This window comes from Sebastes fasciatus, chromosome 22 (genome assembly GCF_043250625.1).
Source record: "Sebastes fasciatus isolate fSebFas1 chromosome 22, fSebFas1.pri, whole genome shotgun sequence".
Lineage (NCBI taxonomy): Eukaryota > Metazoa > Chordata > Actinopteri > Perciformes > Sebastidae > Sebastes > Sebastes fasciatus.
The window spans coordinates 6,166,411-6,192,995 of record NC_133816.1 but is presented as its reverse complement, the minus strand read 5'-3'; the positions used below and the strand labels follow the sequence as shown (position 1 = coordinate 6,192,995).

Genomic DNA, 26,585 nt, shown 5'->3' with positions numbered 1-26,585 from the left:
GAGATGCAAATTAGTCCCCCATTTGTTCAAATGCTGACAGCTGAAGCGTCGCTTTGACAGGGGACACCGTCAGTCCAACAAGCCCAAATAAACACTTCTCTGTTTTACCACCCAAACAAATGGCTTCCCCCGCGCCAAGAAAGATGTGGCACATTCTGCTGGCTTGCCGCAGGTGACTCGGTGCCATTCACGAAAATGAGAATCCTGTGCCACGAGGGGACACTTCGTATGCATGCATGTTGGACAAGTGTGTTTGTACATCTTGTAAAACAATACCCCCACTGCCATCTCATCCCAACAACACACACACACAAACACACACACGTTGGCTTGATCATTAAATAACCCAGATGTCCTGGGAAAGATGCTGTGTGCGAGTGAGTGACTTTAATTTTCTCAGGTGCTAGTGTGGAATCTCTGCTGTCAAGGTCGCCCTGACAGAGTAAGCCTTAAAGGATGTGTCCATCTGCGTTTTTTTACAGGTTTTTACAAATGGAAACGCCCACTCAGATGTTAGCAAAAAGCAGTGACGTAGGTTACCAAAGTAAGCTAATGAATAAGGTTATGAATAATGTGAATGCTAGCATCTGGAGTCAAAGTTAGTTGTGCTAAGTTTTGGAAATAACTGAAAGCGTTAGTTTGGATTTTTGGAAGTGGGGTTGTATGTATACTCCCGTGTTCTGCGAGGTAAAATTACTGTTTTTTCCAATGGAGTCTGGTGGCTTTAAAGAGAGCAATCAGCTTCAGTTCCCCGTCGGAAAGGGCCATCTGACGGCGAGGTAAAGCTGCTGTGGACGGGAGTAGAGGAAGATCATATTTTAGCCACCGAAAAAAATATATCAGTTTAAGTGTACGCTCTTCAAATCAACCAGACTCCATTGAAAAAACTGTAATTTTACCTCGCAGAACTCGGGAGTTGCTCGTCTAACGCTGCATCGATCGGTTAGTTTGTTTGTGTAATTGTGTGACTCTTGGATCCGAACCAACGTGGCGTCCACACAGCAGTACATTAGCTTAGCTTCCGTGGCGGTACTCGCCTCCATCTCTCCAAACTGGGAGCATGTTGACCACCATCTAAGTTACTGTAGGTATACACACAGACTCTGGATATATACATATATATATATAGCAACGTCATCATGCAGAAACCTACGTAAAGACACAAGGGAAAAACGTTTTAGAAGGGCTTGGGAAAATAGCATTTTGACGCTAAAACAGGCGTACTTAAAGCAAAATTAAAAGCATAAGGAACACCATTGGGAAGCTATAGAATGATAGAAAAACTAAATAATGGACCTGCCCTTTAATACTAATCAACATCTCAACATCTGTTTTCCACAATAAAATACATGGATGACTGTCTAGTGCTATGAGCAGAAAATGCACGTCTTTGCATCAGAAAAAAAAACAACATACAACCCTTGCATCGAAGAACATCAAAGTGTTTCACAACTGGAACCGCCGTGTGTTTGTCTGAATTAGTGGAGAAAAAGAGAAAGAAATTGAGGCGGAGTGGTGACACAGAGAAGGGAAAAAGAAAGCGACTTATAGACAGAGAGGAGGTCGATAGATACATAGACAGGTAGACAGAGAAATCGGGGGGCGTCGTGCAGCAGCTAATGCACACTAGCAATTACGGGCCATCATAATCACAGCATCCAGTGACAACATAATCATAGCACAATCAGGTGGCGAATCAGAGGCAATTTGCAGACTATCTCTACAACTTGGAGGGGCTGGCGAAATTCCCCCATTTGTGTGCAGCAGGCTGGGAAAGCTTAATTATCCTGATGAGGGGGTGGCGGAGAAGGGACCAGCGACCCCGGCACGCTCCAAGCCACCTATGAGACAAACGGCGGCTGGCGTCGAAGCCTCAAGGCACCTGGGAAACTGGGTCTGTGCGCGTCGCTGTGAATTCCTTTGCGGCGACACGGTGCAATGAGCAGGTGTCAAATTGATCCTGATTGAGAAGACAAGGAAGAGCAGATGCACTAGTTGTTGCTGGTAATTTTTCCCCTCTTGTGAGCATTTGCAGGTTTTTGTGTTTTCTGTGTGTGTCCACAGTCTGGGTGCATTTTCACATAAAGAACTGTGATGATGAACTGCGAGGACATCATTTTTTTCTCGCCACAGAGGCTGATTATCTTGTCAGGTTTCTGGCTGCTGGCCGAGATGCGAACATATTGATAATCTCAGAATGAGAATTTAAAATATATATTCATGTAAAGGGAGTGCAACAAATTTGAAATCTACAAGGAGACAAAAATAACCAAGAATGCAGAGAAGGCTCACAAAATGTCCTGTGTTCACTGAAAAAAAAAGAAATACCTTTGGGTTATGTTATTAAACTTAGAAATGAACAACAAGGAAACTGAATTAATCTCCACCAAGAAGGGGAGTCAGATAATTCCAGTTGAGCAAATTGAATTGGAATGTAAATGTTAAAAATGATCCACATGCCGTCCCTGGGTTCCTACGAGCACCGGCTCAGGATTCAGCCTGCGCCTCTCCCTCCGTTGCTCAAATATGTGGATAACAACAACATTAATTATACATATTAATGCTTGCTTGCCAATTTTTCATGCGCATCTCCCCGAAAACGGCTTTCTTCAAAAAGCACCCGTCCAGAATTTGAACTAACTAATCTCCAACAAGCGCTTTGAGGGAATAAGTTACATTCTGTTGCGGCGTTTACACGTGTGGCTGAGCACAGAACTTCAGAGCTGGCATTTCAATCAGGAGCCATCAGAGGCATCCTTGGCAGATAAGAGGAGCTGCACAAGCCCCTCTGCTCTAAACTCTAATAGTGTGTTTACGCAGGAGATACACTCTGCATACGGTAGAACAAATCGGGGGCTACACTGAGGCCTTACATGGAAGCTCGGTTCTCACTGGCCTATATTCTAATCAAAGGAAAACTTGTGTAATGTTGGATGTTTACACGTAACGAACAGCCACTGCAATATGAATGAACGTGGAGACATTTTTATTACTATTCATTTTTCATTTGGCTTACATCAGTCGGCTACAGTATTAAGGATTGGTATCACAGATCAATGGTTCCCAACCTAAGGGTCAGGACCCTCACTAGGGTCATGAGGTTAACCTACGGGGTCGCAAGAGGATTACCAGGTTAGAAAATAATCCAAAGAGAATCCAATTTCTGCAAATGATGTTTATTTTTTGTATTTTTCTATTATCTTCTTTCTTGTGAAACATTGCACCTTTTCAAAACTCTGTAAACCTGTCATGAGAGGTCAATAGAGTGCTACAGGAATGAGTCCTAAAATGAAATGAAATGAGTTAGCATTTTAGCACTTCTGGTTCCCTCGTCTCAAAGTCAATGGGTTTTTAGTTAAATGCCTGAAATAAGGTCTGTGGTTAACACAAGCTTTTAAGAGATTTTAACGTTTTGTTCTACGACATAAAATACATCAATAAATACACCTCTTGTGAATGTTGAAGCCTTTACGGGTATTAAAAAAGGCGGTTGCAAACGAGTGGCTAAATGAAACTACTAAACGTCATCACGCCGACTCGTCCGCCTTTACAGCCTCGTTGTTTTATACTCACTCATGAGACCGTGGTGTAGTTCGTTTATAGCCTAGCGTTATCTTTTTACTTCTGGCTATTGCATATACTGTACATTTATAAAATCATAAGTGGTGTTCATTTGTGGAGATTATCTTGCTGAACAAAACGTGTAAGTATCATAAATGTTTGATTGCCACAAAGCTTATTTTCTGCAGTAATCCAAAACCCAATGGAAAAAAAATCACATTGGCTTTTTGTTGTGGGAACCCAGGGCGATGCTAACTTCCTGATTGGCCTACAGAAACACGTCATCCCTAGAGCGCTCTATTAAAGGAGTAGTTCAACATTTTGGGAAATGCGCTCATTTGCTTTCTTATTTGCTTATATGAGAAGATTGACAACCCTCTAATGTCTGTATGGTAAACAAACAAAGACAGGAAACAGGGGGAAACAACTTGCCTGGATCCGTCCAAAAGGTAACAAAATTCCCCAAAATATAATAAGCAAAATATAGGTTGGGAGCCACTCTCATAGTTCATCAAATTGCCTGCCTCTATTTCAAAAGTTTGAACTGGTTAATCCGTGCAAATGAGGGTAAAATTGGAAACATGTTGCTGTGTAGCTCTGAGCAGAATGTTGTTTGTTAGTTACACACTTTAGAAGCAGTTGCAATGATTGCAGAAAGCTGCTGCAGCCCCCACACGCTCACATGATGCAAACTTATTGGATCCTCGCAGAAGAGAAAGCCAAACCAAGTGGATAATAAGACTAAAATTATTGTTTGTCTTGCGCCGATATAATAATGTACAATTTACGTCTTGTGGTGACGTGCCATAATAGAGTAACAACAGCTAAAGTGACTTGTGCATATAAATTATGACTCAATAACTAATGTCAAAAAATGCACTAAATAAAGTTGCGTCTTCGATGCCGTCAAGGCCGTTTGCTCTTGCTCTTCAAAACTCCTTTGTTATGTCAGATATATTTCCTGGATGGCTCCCAATATCCTTAAGGCTTATTGGAGCGCCGCATCCACACAACTCGCAGAGGACACTCAAAGATAACAGGGAAAGTTGGACCTCTTCCTAAAGTCAGGTATTACTGAGGCTACCCGGGTTGCGCGCTGGGGATTCGTACCTACCGGCATAACAGGTTTATATCACCTGGTGTAAAGATTCACTGGCGTGATCATTGGAATTGACTTTTAAGTGACCTGCTCGCTATAAAAATGAGACTAATTATGCTGGAATGGGAGAGTGTCACCTTTGTGAAAATATCTCATCTATCGATGCCTTAATTTTAATGACACGCGTGACCTTTGTGAGTCACACCCTTGAGCTAGACAAATACAGAAGAGAGATGTCTTGGCTCGTTCCTGTGAGCTCAGGGATGTTGTCCTACAACACCTTTTAGCTTCCTTACTAGGATTTTTAAATCTACCACAGTCCGCATAGAAAATTGAAATTAAGAGTTACTGAGTGTCCTGATATTGCGGATTATGGTAAAATATGACATTGTTGACAGTGATCAATGTGTTAGAGCTCGGGAGCCACTCCACTAGTGATGCTTATCCTATGCAGCATCATTTATGTTTATAGTTACAAGACTAGCATCCCTCCAAAACATGATATAATGTGTCTTTGCATAAGCATGAGAGGCTTTTAATATGATCTGTGGTTGTCACCATAAAAACAAAGAGAAGGGATTTAGGGGACCGAGTGAGTGGCTGAGGGCAACAAATTATTCTTCTGCCAAAAGATATTATAAGCCTGAGCACTGGCAAAAAAATAAAGTCTGTTGATTTAGTGGCGTTTCTTAAAATCCCATTCTTCTTGACACAAGAGAGAAATCTGCAAATGGTGTGAAAACAACTGAATTTATCTCAATTGAAGTCTCTCTATACCTGCTTTTTGCTATCTCCCTTGCTCTATTGCATGTATTCTACAACATTCTCAGTGTACATACAGGGTGAATTTTTACATTTTATCAAACTGAGATTACATTATTCATTATGTAAATGAGATGAATACAGTGTATGAAAGCAGGGCAAATATTTGTTATTATCCTGTTTTTTATATATTTATTTTTCCTTCCTGTCTTCTATATTTACCATTTATTGTTTGGAAATAGTGTTCTTTTCTTTCTTTTAGATATTTTAAAATTGTTTGTGTCAGTTTGTAATTTGTAAAACAGCTGTCTTTAATTTCATTGTTAGGTGGGTTCCTTTTACATGGCCTCAGGGTTTGTATGTCATTCTATATCTCTCCTTATGTTTTATTTTATGCACCTAATAAATAATGAAATAACTAATATGCATTATGTGCAATTATACAAGGTGTATTGATAAACTTCGATTTAAAGGTTTGGTTTGTTTTAATCAAACAAAAAACATTTCCAAGTCTGAAATCTATGGCTTGATATGTCTACATATTGTACATTCCTTAATGTGGATGTAAATCTGGTAAAAGATTGCACCTTTTAACGGTGAATGTCTATCACTATCTCTGAGAGTAATGAAATACATTGTGGTGTCCTGCAAGGTTGTGTTGGACCCCATCATACATTAGAACATGCATCACCTCAGCACAGTATCAACATAAATAATTATCCTTATGCAGATGACACACTGCTATTCTCCTCAATTAAATGCAACTTCAACTGCCTTCACAGTCTGCTTAACAGACCTTTAGACATTATGTCTTTTCCAACAATCTGTCAAAACAAAGCCAAGACTGCCCTTTACAACGCTGGCTGTTTGCACATGATACACAGTAAACATAGTAGGGATGGGCAATATGGAGAAAAATTACATATCATGATATTTTTGACCAAATACCTCAATAACGATATTGCGACAATGTTGTAGGGTTGACCATTGGTGCTTTAACTAAATATTTACACCATGAGATTTTTGATAAATAATCATTAGTAATGTTGATATAATGACTAAGTGGGTAAAGGCAAATAATAGAACAGTTTGGTAAGTTCAGAAAATTAAATCACTGCACTGTAATAAAAAAACAGGAAAATACTTACGCCATAATACGATATTATGATATCCAAAATCTAAGACGATATCTAGTCTTATATCACAATATTGTTAAAACTGAGTAATGTGGCTTCAAAAAAGGAAATGTGACCCTGAGAACTACGTTTATGATCCTCTTAATTTAAAGCTTTGATTAACGGGTTAACAGTTTATCCAGCTTACTTGGAGAAGATCATTGTTTCTTTCTATTACAGCATCACTTAAAGGTCTCCTCTTTATCTGCAGCTTATCCAGAATGCTGCCACAAGACACAGTGTTTCATGACAGCAGTAGAGACTATATAACCATATGTACTCTACATCTGGTTTATAGCGAATGCTGCAAAAATGCACACAAAGCCTGTAGAGAGAAACAAATGCCAGTGTACAGGCGACTCAAACTGTGTGCCAAGGTATGCCTGCTCATGTTTCAACATGAGAAAAAGAATGGGGTTATCCCGAGCTGTGTGCCTTCATTTCATTATGCACAGACAGGAAACGGGAGAGAGAAGTAGAGGAGAAACCACAGTAGTTCCTGTAAGTTTGGAGATCAGTCTGTCTGAGCTGTCACACATACAGTACACAGACACACACAGTCTGTGTGTGTTGATACAGCAGACGTCTGTACTGTCACTCGGGGAACTCGACTGATGGCTGTTTTCGGCAAAAAAAAAAAAAAATGCGAGAGAATCCCAATGCTCTGACTTGTGCACAGGTGTACCTCTATATGATGCGTGTAAAAAAACGTTTTGAAAATCTGCTTGGCAGACATATTAGAGTAATAATAACAGCAGCCAATGCAAGTTGTCAACTGTAAAACCAGTGGGGGATCAACGTTTGGGTGCATGAACATTATGCAGATCACATTAGTGGTAGTCAGAAAAAATACAGCTTACCTTAATGTGGTATCATTTATATCGCTGCATAGACCATTACAACACCTCAGCCTCCTAATAAATCTACAAGCCCTCAAGTCAGCGGCCACCGTCATTTGAATGACACCTTCGTGTTCAGGCAGAAATCACAGCTACCCCGACTAAATTGACGTGGACCAGTTTTCCATATCAGAGGTGCTCTCCAGCAGTCAAGTGTGTGTGTGTGTGTGTTTGTGTGTGTTTGCGAAGTGTGTCTAGTGTGAGATCTCATTTCTGTATCGTTTCGGTGGTCTGATGCGTGCGTGGGACTCAAGCCCACAGCGGAGAGTCAATCTGAGACATCTATTATGCACTTCATCAATCTTTTTGGACTCTTGACATTTCACTAGCTGAACAAATTGTCAGTTATCAAAACTCAATTTCAGAAATGACATGTCGAAAATTCACTCCCCTCCCCCCCTCCCTCCCCTCCCAACCCCTCCTCCACTCTTGCTCACTCTTCCTCTCCCTCCTCTCTCTCGCTCTCTCAGCACATATACCTCTTTGCATTTACATACATGCAATCACGGGGAACAACCGCGCACACACACACACATAATCATGCACATGCATACACTTGAGAGGACAAATGAAGTTCAGTCCTCTCCCCCCCCTCTACTCCGTCCCACATTTCCCTATCGCTTAAATAGCTTAGCGATGGTAGTTTTGTATGCAAAGAGTTAACGGCTGTTGGAGTTAATCGCTCCTGGGCTACCCGCGTTCCTGTGAGCAGATAAGGCTGTTTATAAATTGATTTGGTTATGCTTCATTGATAATAAAAGGAGCCAGGCTTTGTTTACCTAACAAAACACACACATGCACGCACTGACACACACACACACACACACACAGGGTGCCTTCTTGCTAAATGTGTATGCATGGTGCACATCTGTGTAAGTGTAAGCGAGAGTTGTGTGTTTTGAGTGAGCGCGTGAATGAGGAAGGAAGGAAAAAGAAAGAGTAGGCCATTGGAGTGACAGGGTCAACCTTGAGGAAAGGATGTAGCGAGAAAATCATTAGAGAAAAGTAAAGGTGAAAGCAGGCAACACTGAAGGGGGCCTAATCCTTGTTCACTCCCGTTAATGAAAGTCATCAGTCACATTCCTATGCATACTAATGACGTGTGCGAGCGCAATGACACATACACTAAATCTCACACATGTGCACATTCGCACACACACGCGTGCCCGTAATGTAAAATAGCAGGAGGACTTTTTGTATCTCATTCAAACAAAGTTGCGGCGTGATTCCTTCCCCACATGACCAACGGGGCGACTCTCTGTTTGTTTTTCCACGGATTAACATTTCAGAAGCGCCTAATCTCGCAGACTCATCTGAAGCCTGTGTCACCTGCTTCGTTTGGTGATGTCACCCAGTGTGTGATAAGCTGTAGCTTTTTTTTCACTTTGTGAACACAACAAATACAGTATTATTGGCTATGACAAGCCTCAGGGAGGATTTGAATTTAAGACTCGTACCTACCTTGTTTAAAGTAAAGACAGGAAGGGAAGAGAAAACAAAATCAAAGACGTGAGAGAGTTTTAGTACTGCAGGCTAACCATTGATATGAATCGGAAAACAGCCAAGCTACGCTTAAGTTAGTTATAGTGGGAAGCTATAAGCTCTAGCACTGCATGTGCTGCCAACATGTTCTCATCCCAACTCAACCCAGCTAAAACTACTACTTTTGTAAAGTGAAAATGAAACTGAATGTTGTTAACACGGGACACGACGAAACAGCTGATTGTAACGTGAAGGTGAAACACAACGCACGGTACACGATCAGCGGTCTCCTGGATGAAAGCCTTGCGTTTGTTGGGCCCATCCACCTCCCCTCCTATCTGCCCCAGGAGATTGGGCTGGCGTTGCTTTGTTGGTGGATAGGCGCTTTTCACAGCAGACATTTTGAATTGTCATAGTAAGCAGCTTGCTCTTACTCCCAGTGCATCAAATACTGAGGCTTGGGCAGTGGCCCGCGGCGTCTTGAAACAGATGCACAAATCACCCTTTAGTGTCTTTACTAGACGCATCAGGCTTTCAACTAACTCCAATGTAAACCCATCCGAGCAACTGATATAAATGGTAAATGGACTTGTATTTATATAGCGCTTTTTTAGTCTTCCGACCACTCAAAGCGCTATGTCACCATTCACCCATTCACACACTGATGGCAGAGGCTGCTAAGGTGTCAATTTTGGCCCTCAGTATCTAATCTAAATACCCATTCACACACCGAGCAATTTAGGGTTAAGTGTCTTGCTCAAGGACACATCGACATGTGACCTGGAGGAGCAGGGGATCGAACCACCGACCTTCCGATTGGTGGACAACCTGCTCTACCCTCTGAGCCACAGCCATAGTATATATGAATAGTATTTAGAGCAAGAAAACAGCTAATGGTGGGTGGGAGAAGTGGTGGACTAATACTCAGGTGACCGGCGTTTGTGTCCTGTATGAAACCAAAAGTTGAGTGATTTCACATGTCTTTACTGACAAAGTTATGCCACATTACATTACTATTTTAAGCCAAAACATGATGTTTTTTCTCTAACTAACAAAGTAGTTTTATTGTCTAAATACAACCACAACCGTTATCCACATGTTACAATGTTAACCGCGACCATTTCACAACGTTAAACATGCGCAAACCTTCTGCGTAAGAATAGGTGACGCCGGGGGGCTTCTGCCCTCACATTGTAGGAGGAGAAGCACAGGTGCTACCAATAACATAAACTATGACTCTGTTCTGTTCAAGTGTCGCAGTAGGTTATGCAAGTTAAATTAAATTCAGCCATATTTAATTATATTATTTACAGCTGTGTTGTTCCTGCTGTGAAAATTGTCTTCTGTCAAAAGGGGCTATTCTTGGGGGCAGTCTGTGGGAGCTAAGCTAACTTATTGGCTCATACCAATTTGTAAAAACATTAGTTCCTAACTATTTGCAAGTTTTATGATCTCTCCTTATCAGTTCTGATTAGGCTACCTCGTGAAATGACTTTTAGATATGGCTATACTGATACACAACCAGAGATCTGATTCAAATTCTCCTTGATCTATCTTCCATGGGGACTGGATAAAGAATTACCCTGGGTATCACTGCTCATGTTTACTTGTTGTTGTCATGGCAGTAGACATATCTGGGCCATTTCTGATTTTTTAATTTACTAAAAACTAATATTTTTTAATTCATGAACAAGTAAAAACATCAAATCCTATCAAATCTGAGCAGAATTACTAAAGCATACTGAATCATATTAAACTGGCTTTAAATTGCAGCATCACATTGTCGGCCATCATTGAATCAAATCGTGGCTCATATGGGTATGTAATTGTCTGAGAGGCAAAGACACACACCCCTAGAGCCATGTAAAGAAATGAAAATGGAACATTTTTATTTCAAATAGAGGTGGACATTATTGGAGAAAGAGTGTTAGAGAGATGTGAGGCATTTCTTGCAGGCATCAGCTCAGACGGTTTTACCAGCTGCAATGTGAGGTGAACTCTATTTAGTGCTTTTCAATCTTCCTTCAAGCAGCCACAGTGTGAAATTTAATTTAGCTTTGCATCTGTCCACGTAACCTTGACAAGTTTTTGGAATCATTTGATTAGTCCCCAGCACTTAAAATTGGTCTACTGATTTAATGACATTAGTGTTCCTTCTTAAAAACCAGCCATAGCTACAGCATTGGCTGTGCGATCGTGCATATATGTGGGGGTAGAGTTGCTTAAAGGAATACTTCACCCACAAAATGACCATTTGTATATCAACTACTCACCCTGTGTTGACTTGAATTCTTCAAGAAAACTTTCTTTTGTCAGATGCCTCCATGGTGAACCTATAGAAACAAAAAAAAGGAGAAAGGTCTTGAAGAATTTAAGTCAATGGTGGCCGCATTTAAGAACAGCAAAACTATATCAAAACATCCGTTTACAAACTTTGACAAAACTCATGCAGTATAATCCAAGTCTCATTTATCCGGTCATATGCTCACTATTTCCAAAATACATGCGCACATGCATAGTTTTGCTGTTGTTAAACGCGGCCCCCATAGAGCGCTCCAGGGATAACGTATTTTGTAGACCAATCAGGAAGTTAGCGTCGCACTGGCAACCTCGACAAAAAGCCAATGGGATTTTTCCACTGGATTTTGGATTATTGCAGAAATTAAGCTCTGTGGCAAACAAACTGTTATGGTCACAGCCATAACTCCAGTTTCCTAGTGTGTCTGTTACCTTGTTCCCTGTTTTCCAGCATGTATGGTAGTGGGTGTGTTTTTTTTTTTGTGCTCTCCTCCCGCCAGCAGATGCCCGCACTCGATGACGCAATCAATCCACCTGACATCAATCACGCAGCTGGCAGCAATCAGATGATCAGCACACTACTTATACCCGGACAGCTCAGACACTTGTCACCAGTTCGTTGTTTCAACCAAAGTGGTAGACTATCTCGGCCTCACTCGTTCCATGTTTTTCTTGTTGCTAGTTCTGCTCGCGTTTTTGATAGTTGTACCAACGTGTGTTTTCTCTACGCCTAGGTGCCCTGCCTGCTGCAATATTTGCCTGCCTGTCTGTGTTGCTTTACCCCGAGCCCTATTTTTGCCTTGATCAATTAATTCTGCACATTTTTGGCAATAAAAGCCGTTTGTTAATTTTTCATCTGCCTCCTGTGTCTACATCAGGGTCCGCCTTAACTGGTTGTAACACAAACGTTTACAATACTTACACGTTTTGTTCAGGGAGATGATCTCCACTAATGAACACCACCTTTTGGATTTTTTAAGCAATCGGCAGAAGTAAAAAGCTAACGTTATATAAACAAATATATATAAACAAACTCCACCATGGTCACATGACCTCACGTCACCACTACTAAGCTAAAGGCAGAATAGAGTTTGGTGCGATGACGTTAGTAGTCTCATTTAGCCACTTTTTAGAAACCGCCTTTTCTAGGACACGCAAAAGCTTCAAAATTCACAAGTAAGTTTATTAAGTTTATTGACGTCTTTTATGTCGTAGAACAAAAGGTTAAAATCTATTCAGCTTGTGTTAAACACGGACAGGCATCTAACTAAAAATCCTTTCGAAATACCCATCGACTTCGAGACAATGGAACCGGAAGTGCAAAAATGCCTACTAATTTCTAGGTTGTAGGACTCTTTTACTCACTCTATTTACTTCAATTCATCGAGACCTTTCTCCCTTTTTTGATTCTCCATTCACTGTGGAGGCATGCGAGAATTTCTTCAAGAATTCAAGACAACACGGGATGAATAATTGATGAAAAAGTGAAGTATTCCTTTAAGTATGTTATTTGAATAGAATTTGTTGGATAACTTTTTAACTAACAAGGAATTTCAAACCACAATCTTGCACAACTAACCCATAGTATTTCATCACAACCTGACAGCATTGTAAGGACAGTGGGGTTGTTATTTAGCTCAAGTCAACTATATAGTGCATCAAAATATATTGAATTTCCTTTTTTGCCATTTTTGGGGCGGATTTGTTTCCACTGAAAATATCCTGACCTTTCTCTGACACTCCATTGAAGCATTCCCCCTTTTACACTAAAAACCGGTTGCATGGGAGGTACAGTAGATTACAAGCTCAGTAGCTCTGATCAGGGGACAGCACTGGCTCAAGATTTATGATGATCAGGAAGCTCATCAGAGGAAGAAGCGAGCAGGGAGAGAGAAAGGGAAAAAAAAAAAGAAAGGAGAAGAAAACATTGACTGAGAGGAAAAGTTCCAATAATCATAAACATCCGGCTCGTATTCCCAGAACGGTAAGTCCTGTGCGAAGCTCATTAGCATTCAGCGGACCCACCAGATTACTCGGGGCACTCTGTAATTTGCAATAAAAAATAAAGATGACGCCAAAACAAAAACAAATATGAGCGGATACAAATTAGGCGGAGCTCGCTTGGTTAGTCTGTCAAAGCAGTAAATTTCCCCGCGCCGCGTGAAAACCTCAGGTCGCTAGGCCCGAGCACAGGCGGGGGAAATTAATGAGCTGTCTGTTGGTGTGACTTTATTCCCATTGTATCTCCAACCATTTGTCCTGGACAGTCTATCAATCTGCCTTTACGGTAATGACGCTTTGGTGCTGGAAATTATTGCATTAAAGTGATTGGATTGGTTGTGAAAAGGAAGGTTCTCCTGGGGTAGGTGCGCAATGAGACATATTCAATTCGTTGTGGAATAAACTGCACACAGCCAGCTTCCTCTAGACTGATTTGCGTGGTGAAGACAACATTTCCCACGTATACATCCCCCCGCACACAATCTTTAAAGAGTCCATCCTTTACTCTAGAGTTGTTATATGGGACATTTATCACATCTCCACAGTTGGCCTCAGCTGGTTTATCAGAACCAGTGATGTCACCCAATCCTCGGATGTTTTAATGAAGCCAATCCTTTTCCGTGATGCCAGTGAGGGTCTCTCTCAGCATGGATGCTCCAGCTGCTGGCTGACACCCCGATAAGCCAGACCTCTCACTCCCAACACCTCACACTCCTCATGCTGACTCATCACTCGGCCTTTCAGATTAAGAGAAAGGTCTGGTGGGTGACGCCGCATGGGGGCTAAACGCCACCTGCCCCGTCTCAAAAACCTACCTAACCTCTGTTTACGCTGATTGAAACATGCTGATATGGGAGATACAGGAGGAAAAAAAAAAAAAAAAGTTGGAATACAGACCAAAATAGGTTAGGGAATGAAACGCTTGCTGATGCTGCACTAACGTGGCAGATGGGAAATGAAATTGTCGGCTCTTTCCGCTGTGTCCCTCTATCTGTTCACCCATCCATCCAGCTAGTGATCTATCCTCCAGCAGCAAGCAGAAAAAGCAGGGGTGCAAATGTAAAACCACCTGAAGCTTTTAGGTCAGCTCTCGCGGGACATCACCCTACGTCCCCGAAGACTGGGACTCAGTTACAGAGTCCTAACCTGGCAGCCAAGGCTGACCTCTCTTCGTCAGCATGCTGCGCACACCGCAACACTGAGGGACTGTCATGCTGGACAGCCGTGTCCAGCCTTTGCTGTTGCTGTGTAAGCGTTAAGCAATTTTCACATTCTTGTAACTGTGTGGAAACATGGGTGCTTGTCTCTCAGAGCTGCATGCTAACCTGCGGTTTCATTTCTCTTCCTGTGTTTCACTTGAGGTCGATGAAAACAACATTATGGGTCACTGAGGAAGTCACACAGACAGATACTCTACAACATATGCTGTAAATTAGTCATATTGTCTCTGTATTCTAATAAGGTAGTGTGCAAAATAATCAGAACAAAAAGTATACATTGACCTGGGATAGTGGGTGAATCTGGGTTAACTGATTTTGGCCACATGGGAGCAGAGGGACGTTTTTTTTTTTTTTAACAGCAAAATTAGCACTCATTTGAAGATGTTGCTGGCTAACTGACCAGTATTTGCGGTCCTTTTAATTCTCTTTTGGTAACAATATTCAGCTTGCTAGATGCTTCACCTTATTCATCAGCTTGTTTCCAACTTTGTCTGTCTACAGTTTGGTGCTCGATACAATTGGTTTGAGAGGCTAAATGCCAACAAATATGGATTGAAGCAGAATACTTTGTTAGATAAAAACGTGAATTTTGGAAATGATTACATCCATCTTTTTTCATTAAATTTTGACTTTTGAACTGAGACAATTACAGAGAGGAGGACTGAGCGACGGTCGCCTGGAGCGCCACCTTCTGGGGGGTGCTGATCACCTTAATTTTCTGCATTGAGGTAACAAATGAACAAATAAATAAATATAGAAAGAAATACACTTTTCACACCGGTAACTCTCGTTGTAGTGAAACTGACTGAACACTTTTAAGCCAACAATATCAGGGACCAATTGTTTATTTATATCATAATAAATGTAGTTATTCATGAAAATAAAAATCTTAATTTTTGTCTTAAAACCATTGTGACGCCCGCACGTCCGTCGATGTCGCAAGTGTTGGTTATATGTAGGGGATGCCATCGTGAAACTATGACGGGGCAAATTTAATAGTAATTTAATACTAATAATACTACTACTACTTCTACTACTAAATACTAATTACTATTACATTAAAGGGAAAATGAGCCAAATATCGTCTTGACATTGGCAAAGGCATCAACTATTGGTGATCATTCTGACCATCGTCAATCCCCGAAGTAATCGTCTACTGGCCCAACCCTAGAATACCGGTCTCCTGGGTGAAGGTTCACACCTCTCTACGCAAACATATTTATGTTGTACCGGGAAATTTGTGTGTCCACCATGACAAAGGATCCCAATTGACTTTCTATTGGCTGGCATCGTTTCCGTGGTGCCGGGGGTTCAGGCTGGCCTATACAGCCTTCGATTAGCATGTATCCGAATGTAACACTACCATGCGTCGTGCTTTTGTGACAATATGCATTCTTTGCTGAATTTGTGTCATCCGTTTCATTTATTTCCACACAGCTCTGATATGGAGTCGACTGAAACAGTCGGACATCTAGTTCTGGCATTGTCACCTTCACATAAATCCCTGACATGGCCGTCTGCAGATATTTACAGATAGAGAAGGCGTCAGGGGACGGCAAAGTGCTGAGATAAACCTCCCCTCACCCCCTATATCTGAACCCATAAATATAAACGTATACATTCATATTTGCCAAATCGGTATGGCGGCTGAGATGCATGGCTGGCGACAGGAGGAGACGCGAGAAATAATCCATCATGCCGAGAAACTGAAATAGCAACCCTAAACCTCTGTGGACATCCCAGGCTGTGTATTCTGGCCAGAGAACAGGACTGCACGGATACTTTCTATAGGACCCTTGAGCTGCTCAAAGATTATGGGATGAGAAAAAAACAAAAACTCTCCGTCTGTTCTCCAAGCTTGGCTGAGGTTCTTATTGCCGACTATGTATCCATTACTGCTTTTCTCTGGTGCCCCCCGCGTCAATACGGCCCAGAGAAAATCTGGTGTGGCGGCACCTTGCATTGACAAAGCATGTCTGGGTGGGTCGATAGTGTATTAATATGGGACAATGGTGTTAGCCACGTGTGGCTCGCACCACTAGGCCATATCGGAGTCTCTAGCACGCCCAGTCCAGTAGCTGTGTGAATGGCCTTGAGCTCCACTGGGGCAGTGGATGCTTCTAGTGTGTGTGTGTGACTGTATGTGTGTGACTGTTTTCAACCCCAGAAGTCCCAATAACTGACTACCAGACCAAAGAGAGAGAGAGAACAAGGGAGAGAAACTAGGTCCATCGCTAACAATGCTACTGTTTAGCTGGGAACTCTACAGAAAAGACAAAGAACATGTCTATTCATGTTTTGTGGATGTACAGAAATGTTTGCCTGAAAACTAATTTGATCCTTAAGATTTGGGTACATGCATTAAGCAGTCTAATGTTTTCTTTTCTTTATTAGGCTTAAAGCCGGCCCACACTAAAAGATTTTTCAAATCTTAACAGATGTTGAAAATGTGAAAGACACACACGTTATGATCAATTTAACAGTTTTTGTTCCTATAGTGCGTGGTGACCAACAAGAGTCTCCACTCTCAGAACCGTAAATTTTGCAAAATCTCTCGTGATCAAATGTGACTTTAGTGTAAACAAACAGCGAATAAGCGATGTTAGTTTTTGCACTACTTTGTGAAAATGGACGGCGTGAACATGGACCTGTAGATGGTACATTTGCGGCCGCCATGACTGCGGCTGTTGTCCTTCCTTCTTCAGTCAGCTTGGTTCTCAATTGGCTATCGTTCTTTCCCACGTGACTGTGTCATTGGCTGTCCTCGGAGTTCCCCACACACAACAGGATATCCGATCGTATGTGTTGAACATGTTTCATATTTGCGATTTGAAAATCGGTGCGGCCAGGATGGACTTCTGAGCAGATCGGGAATGTAAGAAACACTCAACGTACCTCACACCACAAGAATATCTGGCAAGATGATCTTTAAAATGTTGATTCTCGTGTAGTGTGTGCTCGGCGTTACATGATTTCCTCTCGACCCAAAGAAAAAAACATAAAGACATCTTCAACAATAGAAGTAATCCACAAATGGTGGTTTTAACATCGTATGTGTTTATTTATGGGCCTGTCCTATCCAACTGAGAAAGACCATCCAGCAGCCATGTTCACTCATCAGCAAGAGCTTGCTTCGGCCTAAATAGGCTTTGTCAGTTCAATCCATTTCGTGTGTCTACATCACTGCGTTGCTATTAGAAGAAGACGTGTTACCGTGTCACTTTTGTCCATGCTTAATTTGGTTAAAAGGAAGGGAGTAAATCATTTTTTATCACGAGGTCTGTGCAAATTCGGAGAAATCTGCATATGTGAGCGTACGGACGTAAATATAAAACGGAGTCATTGATCAGTTTCTTTAAGCTCTGTGTGTCTTTTTTCCTTCAAGATATTAGGTGAATACAGAAGAAAATATTCTAACCAATAGACAGCAGACCACTGACAGTGGAACCATAAACACACATGTTCAGTCACACAGTTAAATGTCCTGTCTTGTGCATGCTCGCAGACACACACACACACACACACACACACACACACACACACACACACACACACACACACACACACACACACACACACACACACACACACACACACACACACACACACACACACACACACACACACACACACACACACACACACACACACACACACACACACACACACACACACACACACGTGTGTTTTGGTGATTTACTAGAACAGATGAGGCCCTGGGAGTACCTCTGCCACCATAGCACTCAAATCAAAGCTGTCAACTGGGACCCTGGAGGAAGGGAGGAATCAAAAAATATCTCCTTGCTTTTCCTCCTCGCCATGACCTGTGTGTGTGGAGACGAGTTGGCGCGAGCGTATAATATCTGTGTGTGTGTGTGTGTGTGTGTGTGTGAGAAATGTATGAAAAGATGGGCGAAACCTATCAGCTGGCTATGTGGGAGATCGACAGGAATGCAGGCAGCGCCCGATTCACCTTCTCCCCCCTCTGCCTGGCCATTATTCCTCGGGAAATATACGCCTTTGGATGCATGGTGGCCAGAGGCTTGTTTACTTGCTAAACAACCTTGGTAGCTGAGTGGCATTTTCAGTGATGCGGCGGGGAAGATTGACTGTCTGCCGGCGCCGGGTGGGTGTCCACAGTCCCGATGCATTCTTTACTATCTCTGCCAGCTTGCTCGCCTCCCATTACGTACCAGCCTCACCTCACAAGGCACAAACACACAGATGCCATTTGTGTACTCATCTGTGAGCTTACATACACATATGCAAATACGCACGCACACACACACACACACTCCAGCCCATTTTCATCCAAATGAATTGGCCGTTCCACACGTGCATGATATCTATCCCACCCCTGGATCCAATTTCCATGTTGATGAAACTGTGAATTTACAGTATAAATGCATCTAAACACACTGGTGTCCATTATAATACTGCTGATGAGTGATTGCACGGGTTTCACCGTGCCATTATCATTGTAATCACTGTAATCATTTGACCCTCTTTTTGGCCATTTCAGTAAACGCGCAACCTTCATACCTGGCAGTATCTCCGTGTGAAGCGATGCAGGAATGACTCGGGGAACGGCGCAAATTGATTTAGGGAGGCAGGGGGGGAAACGCCTGCCAGTTCGCTATCAAAGTTCATGCATTGTATTTACCCGGGCCCGATTACCTTAACAAGGCACATATATCACATAATTAATCCAGAAGATTACCATCAAAAATCCATAAACCAGTAACATGCTTCCTTGCGCTCTGCCATTAATTATATTTGCGGCGCTGAAAAGGAGATTGAAAACAGAGACAAAAAAAAAAAAAACAGAAAGAGGGATACACGCGACGGAGAGGCAGCCACACACCAAAAGGCATATGGCATTTTTAATAAGCAAACTGATTACACTGTAATTCATCACATTATCAAGATAGCTTTGTGTTATTGACACATTTTTATGGCCGCTGCGATATGAACATATGAGCACTGGCATGATAATTTAATCCTACCGCAACGTAAACATTGAAAGCTATAATATGCAGGATAAAAAAATGCGGCACATACTACGCTCAGATTCAGAAAATCAAGGCCGACTCTCTCCATTACTGATCATTTTTTTGTCAGATTGCTTAAATTCCTTCTCTGCTGATTGAGGTTTCAAGGTGCAGGAGTCGATTTCTCAAGCCCATTATTTTCTGACTGACAGATATAGACATTGTCAGGAAGACATTTAGGCCTCCAGGCATAGCTAGAGGATGGTGCCGGGACCCGTTGCCTGGGTTTCATTTCACTTCAACCAACTTGCTCTCTTTACCCAGACATTTTTCTAGTTTTTTTTTTCCTTTTGCCCATCGACCAACTTTGTTGAATTTTTGTCTCAAGGTAGGAGTACTTTAAAATAATCGTACGTCTTTCAGAAAATGTCTGCCAACGTGTGTAACATCTTTATCACTCATGGTGTCGGGGCTGATTTTCGCCAGCCTTGCCTATGGCATGTTCGACGGAAAGAGAGAGCACCCTGTCAAAAGGTCAGCCCCGAGCACAAACAACGAGAGAAAAGCGAGACGCAGAAGTCAAAATCTTCAACACCTGGTAGTGATTTTTTTTTTTAGACCTTCTTAAACCATTTCTTTTTAAGATCTTGGAAGCAACAACCTGAGATGACCAGTTTAACACATATCTTCTGATTTCCATTTTTCTCTTGCAAAAGTGCATCTTATACCCTTTTCACCAGGTGTCCCAGTTTCATATCATCTCTGATATTCTTGTCTCCCTTTCTGCCATGATCTCTCCATTTGTTTCCCCACTCACAACGTCTCACTGTCTGATGCTTAACATCTGACTTTTTCCCCTTTGTGGATGTCATGCGTCTCTTTTTTCCTTCTTCTTCCTCTCGTCTTTGCTCGTATGTCTACTCCCCTCCCTCTCTTCTTCTTCCTGCATGATGGTGATGGATGGGGCCTATGGATGAGTGGGCTGTGAGAGGGGCTGTGATGAAGACTGGCCTTGGAGGGGAAAAAGTGAGAGTGAGAGGTGTGTGTGGGGGGGGGGGGAGGCCAACATGAAAGAAAGGGAAAAGTAGGGTATGCAGAAAGGAGGACAGAGAGATTGAACAAAAGCAGTGAGAGGTGGAGGAGACAAAGAGAGCAAGACGGGGAGGAAATAGGAAGATGAGTGGACGAGAAGTGGATGAAGATGATGATGGGTGTAGGCCTGAGGGCTTCGCTGTTAGGGGGGTGTACTGACCCTGTCCTGTGCCTGGGGCTGTGCCTTGACAATAGATCAAGTCCGGGGCTGATCCAACACCAGGTGATGAGGTAAAACAGAATTGGGAAGGCTGTATATCCTGCAAAGATCAAGCTCTATATATTCCTTCTACAAGTCTACAAGACTTTACAAAAGACTCTTTTTTGATCTAGACTACGTGTTGATGTGAGCGGATGGGCCAAACTAAAAAGTCAAAGTACACGTCAAGTACATTTTTCCCAAAGACGGTTTCTGTCATTTTAGTCAGTTCTTATCACGCTGATGTACTGTATGTGCAAGTGTTCATTTTTCTGATAAATTTGGTTTTAATGAGTTATTTGATGCCATAAAAACGGGGTGAGACGTCATGATTGGCAGCTGTGATTCTCTCTCAATAACGAGCTGCGGCCGCGCTCGGCTCGCGATTGGTTCGGGCGGGTGTGTGGGCGGGACCTCGGTACTGCGGCTCCAGCCCCCCGATCAATAGAGCGCTCCAGGGATGACGTATTTTTGTAGGCCAACCGGGAAGTTAGCATCGCCCTGGGTTCCCTCGTTAAAAAGCCAATGGGATTTTTCCATTGGGTTTTGGATTATTGAAGAAAATAAGCTCTGTGGCAAACAAACATTTATGATACTAACACGTTTTGTTCAGCAAAGAAAATCTCACTTTTATGATTTTTGAAGTGTAAATGCAATCGCCAAAAGTAAAAAGCGTGCATGAGCAAGTATACACAACGAGGCTGTAAAGGCGGACAAGTCGGCGTGATGACATTTAGTAGTCTCATTTAGCCACTTGTTAAGACACAAAGGCTTAAAAATTCACGAGTGGGGTATTTACTGATGTATTTTACTGTATGTCGTAGAACAAAATGTTAAAATCTCTTAAACTTGTGTTAACCACAGACCAGCTAACTAAAAAGTCATTGAAAAAATGCACTGACTTTGAGACAAGGGAACCGGAAGTGCTAAAATGCAAACTCATTTCTGGGTTTTAGGATTCATTACTGTAACACTCTATACTGTGCAGACTCTGGCTCCCAATATTGTAAAAATCACAAGATGGCAGCTCCTGTATCCGGGATATTTTGGCTTTAAGTTTGTACAGTGGGAGGAGGTGGAGACGTGTCGTCCATCTATTTATACAGTCTATGGTCATAATGGTCTCCCCATTGGATACTGTTTATCTCTCATCTCATACTTGTCTCCAAGGCTCAGACTAGTCTCATCTTTAGTCTCATCTGTGATGTACCAGAGGTCTAAAAAAATGTGTCTGGGACAGAAAATTCTTATTAAAATATAAAATTCTAGATTATAATGTACGTGAAATGCACAAAAAACAAATGCATAAACATGCACAGAAAGACGCACACACTTCCTTTGTGGGGTACGGCTTCTATAAGAACTAGAGAGATCTAACATAAAAGGATATCATCTGATCTGTACAACGCACAATAACGCAGAAGAATGCCTTAATATTGAAGGAGCAAATCTGTTTGACTCAGCCATATATCTTTACATCCCCCATTGCATCCTGCGCATAAATGTGGGGATCTTGAGATGATAGCCGCGTTGTAAAGGCCCGTGATTTTCTACTAGCATCATAAATACGCCACATCTCATCCTGTCAGTGACGTAGCCCATCCATCCAACTCCCTACTTACATTCTATTACCAGGCAAGGAAATGAAGGATCCCTTGAGAGTCCCTAAAGGGTTATCCATTTAGAAAGGAGGGGAGTGGTGCACTGGGAGATATTTTGACCCCGTTCACCCGTCCTGAAGCCTGTGGGGACTGCAGGGGCTCGCATAGCTCTGTCACTGACAGGGCCCTGGGGTTCTGACACCTGCACAGCTCTGCGATGTGACAACGAGAGACAGAGGAGGCCAAGAGTAGGTTTCCTGATGACAGACCTCTATAATATGCCCCGAGTCCCACAGCTCCGAGACAGGTGAAAAGGGTCAAAACAGGGTGGAATGGGAAGGAAATGCTGTTCAGAAATGGTTGGAATCATTCAAGAGTTGGTGGGACATGACCAGGATATGTAGAGAGTGGGAGAGTCATTTATGACACTTCCTACACCCTCAGCAAAGAATAAAACTGAAAATGACTTATACTACCATTTCAAAGTATCCTCATACAACGGTTCGTCTGATTTCTTACGAAAAGTTATTTCCTCATTTTTCATACGTTTTACAACGAATGTCACAAATGAACATGTGACGCATGCCAATTCCCGTGCCAGTCTTTTCAAAATAAAACCACTTAGTTAGATTTAGGAAAAGATCGACTTAGTTAGATTTAGGCAACAAAACTACTTAGTTAGGAAAAGATCCTGGTTTGGGTTAAAATAATCAGAAGTGGCGTTACTTAAGTACGGAAGTTACGTGACAAATAAATCAACGTTGACTCCTAGTGGGGTACAAATACCGATCTCCTGGGCAAAAGTCAGGTGTTTTTTGACCCACCAATCCACCCCAACCTTCTCCCTATGTAACGTTTTTCGCTCTTCATACTTCCTTGTTTACAATAATGTGGATTACATACGAATTGATTTTGTGAGATATATATACGAATTACAGTGCATTGCTTTTCGGAGGTATAGCTACTAACGGTGTAAGGAGAAAAAACTTTGTACAAAAACCCTTGTAGGTGTATGATTTATGAAAAACCTAGAAATATATTCTCGCCAAAATTGATAATGACATAGTCCCATGTAGTGCATCCGCCATTTTAAATGTCTTACACCAGTTGAGTTTAATTAACTACTTTATTTTCACATCAGACATCACAGGGTGTGTGTTTGTGTGGTTCTTTCCATCAGCTCTCACTAAAGTCCATGTAGCTCTGAACAAACATCGATCAGTGGCGACAGGCCTCTTCCCTTGGGCTTTCACCCCAGCACCCAACTGGAGCTGACCTGTCCAATCTTATCTGGACCCCGAGATCCCTGTTTGCCTTCATCTCGGCAAGCCCCCCCCACCAACTCCCCAACTGTCCCCTCCTCCCACCATCAGCTAACTGCCAACCTTAATCTGCGGATAATCCCATCTAGCCCACACCAGTAATGGCTCGGAGGCAGTTTTATTGTTTCTGGAGAGTAAGAGGATACATACCGACTGACTCTATACGGTCACTTAACTACAAAAAGATAAACCAAACCTAATTCTTGAAACAGCAGCTCAATTAGTCCTGCAGAGAGTGACTTAGATAGTGCCAATGTTTGTGCAGTCGATGAGCAACATGGGTTATTTGTTGACATGCATGAGGACTAATACAATCAACTTTACATTTTATTAATATACTGGATCTAATGCTAAGCTGCAATGTTTCATAAATAGTTTTTGATCCATGTCCAAGTACATCTAATACTTTGCTAGCCAGAGAATATAAATTCTCCTCATGATCCATGTATTGACAGAAGACTGCAGTAGTTACTGTATCAATTATGATGTAGGTCAAAGGGGCAAGCTGCAAATTGGATGTATGGTACGGGTTTTATACGAGAAAACGAGGGAGAGAAGAGTTGATTAGCATGGTAAAGTGCATCGAGAGCTTGTTTGCGCATCACCTTGTAAGGCATCGCATGTCTGTTTGCATTCTACACAAATGAATCAACTAATTGAATATGCAAAGAACAGCGGTATATCGGCGGCAAACAAACACAACAAGGAACAAAGTGGAGCGCATCGTGAGCTATTTATTAAAACCATATGATAAACAGTGTCCATCAGGGCTGCCAGTGGGAAGCTTTGAGCCAATATATACAATAACAATCTATGAAGAGCAGTCGGCAAAAAGACCACAAAGAAAAGCTGGTTGACAAAAAACATGTAAAAGGAAAAGAGGATTTATTATACTACAAATCTGAAATCTAAACTGTCTAGGCTAAGGAACAATTATGGATTAATCATATGTTCTTGTTTTTTTTAATATTTGTTTGAAATGATCTGAAACCTTTCCCGACAAGGTAATAATTTCCAACTAAGGGAATGAAAGCTACCCAATGTCTTTGCCAGAAATGGAATATAGCAGGTCATAATGGCTTGGCTGCTTCCTGGCTTTTCATAATATACTGCTAAATGAGATGAAAAGGTGGGGCGCTCGGCGACTCGGTGTCAGACCTGTGTTTGTGTGTCTGCGTGTGTGTTTGTCCGTCGGATCGCTTGAGTGTCGGGCTAAAAAAGCGGACGTCTCCTTTAAAAGGAACGAGCCGAAAATGCCGACGTCGACCCATCCCTTCTCATGCTCCAACATGATCTAGCACAGGTAAGACCATTAGCATGGGGAAAAGGTCACTTTGAGGAGTGGAAATCAAATACAGGGATTTGGGCAGGGCCATTAAGCCACCGGGGCTATTAGTATTCATGCGGTGCAGATTAATGGAAAATATGAGCCCTACAGAGGGGCCATAGTATTAAACTCCATAAGAGCTGATTTGCCCAACCTCCGACATCCCTGTTTTCCCACACCCTATTTCTACTCTTTTCTGTATTAATATTAATGATCATATTTCTTTTTTTTCTTCATTTGACGGCACAATGCTGTCAGATTGCAGGGTTTTTGTGACTCACCCAGCTGCCGCTGCCGTGATTGGCAAAAGATGTGATTAATTGTCATCCAGGGTACCTAACTTTGCTAGTCGAGCAGAACATTGCCAGTGAAGCAAAATGATAATTACATAACTTAATATTCTTAAATGGTGATGATGCTTCATGATGCAAGTCTTAAAACTAATGCTCAATGTACTCCATTCCAAGTTGTTGGTATGTTGTATTAAAGTTAGTATTCCATTAAAGGTGGATTTATGGTTTGGCATTACGACATAGCTATAGAGCTTACACTTAAAACATCTAACTGCATTGTTGTATGTGAAGACAACATGAGGAAGTTGAAGAAAGGCTTTGCAATAGTTTTAGTAATAAAAACCCCAAAATAATGACATTGAATTCACATTCAACTTCAATGAAGTTACAATGAATCAGTTGCTCTTCCTGTGTTTTGCAATCAGTGGAAGTGTTCTCTGTTTGTTGCCCATCTCCGACAGACAGAACAGGTTTTTATTGGGTGTGACAAAGCTCAGGTCGCGCAGACTGCATGAAAAGCTTAGACGTTGCCAGTTGCCACTCCTGGCAGATCCCCACCCAACAGTGGCCCCCTCACTCTCTCCTCCAACTCCCACCCCTCCACCCTACAGTCTCCCCCGTCCCACCCCGCCTTCCGCTCCATCTGTCGGCCAATAACCTGCTGGAGCCTGCCATGCCGTTAGCGCACCTGTGCCTGCCACCTCAAATAGAGCTGTTTGACGCACGCAGGCGGCATGCAACCACACACACACACAGAGCCTATACCTTCAGACATACAGTACGTGTATATACACATTCTTTGGTTAGCATGCATCCTGAAGGGCAGGTCGAAGTTGTCAGCTGAGGACATTGTCCTGTTACTAAGTCATCCATTTCTTGGAAACTCGGCAGCGAAACGGTCGCAGATAGGAACTTGCTCCCTTTTCATGTTTCCCTCAGATACACTTGCTTCCTGGGCTGTGACCACCAGAGCACAATGGGACTGCCTGAGGCCACGGTCCTACTGTGCCATTACCTGACACGGCCCATGCTTCCATCCACACGGGGCACACATGCCACAGGGAGATGGCCACCTCTTTCCTCATTAGCTATGAAATAATGGCTGTGGTCCGCAGAGTCTTGCCCGCCATTCCCCCCCCTGTGTAACACACGTTCCCCTTTACCAATACCTATCTACCTCCCCTGTCACCATACATGTACTGACTACAAAATACAAAAAAACAAGACAGAAAGTCAGACAATCCTAAATTGTTGATTCGGTAT

General features: G+C 42.3%; 1 protein-coding gene across 1 annotated transcript in view; it reads right to left on the bottom strand.

Annotated features, from left to right (window-relative positions):
• adgra3 (adhesion G protein-coupled receptor A3) overlaps positions 1 to 26,585 on the bottom strand; it is a 148,342-nt gene that overhangs the window by 90,540 nt on the left and 31,217 nt on the right. The window contains exon 4 of the mRNA XM_074622867.1: positions 11,252 to 11,311. The gene's annotated coding sequence lies outside the window, so the exon portion shown is untranslated. The remainder of the gene's footprint in view (positions 1 to 11,251; positions 11,312 to 26,585) is intronic.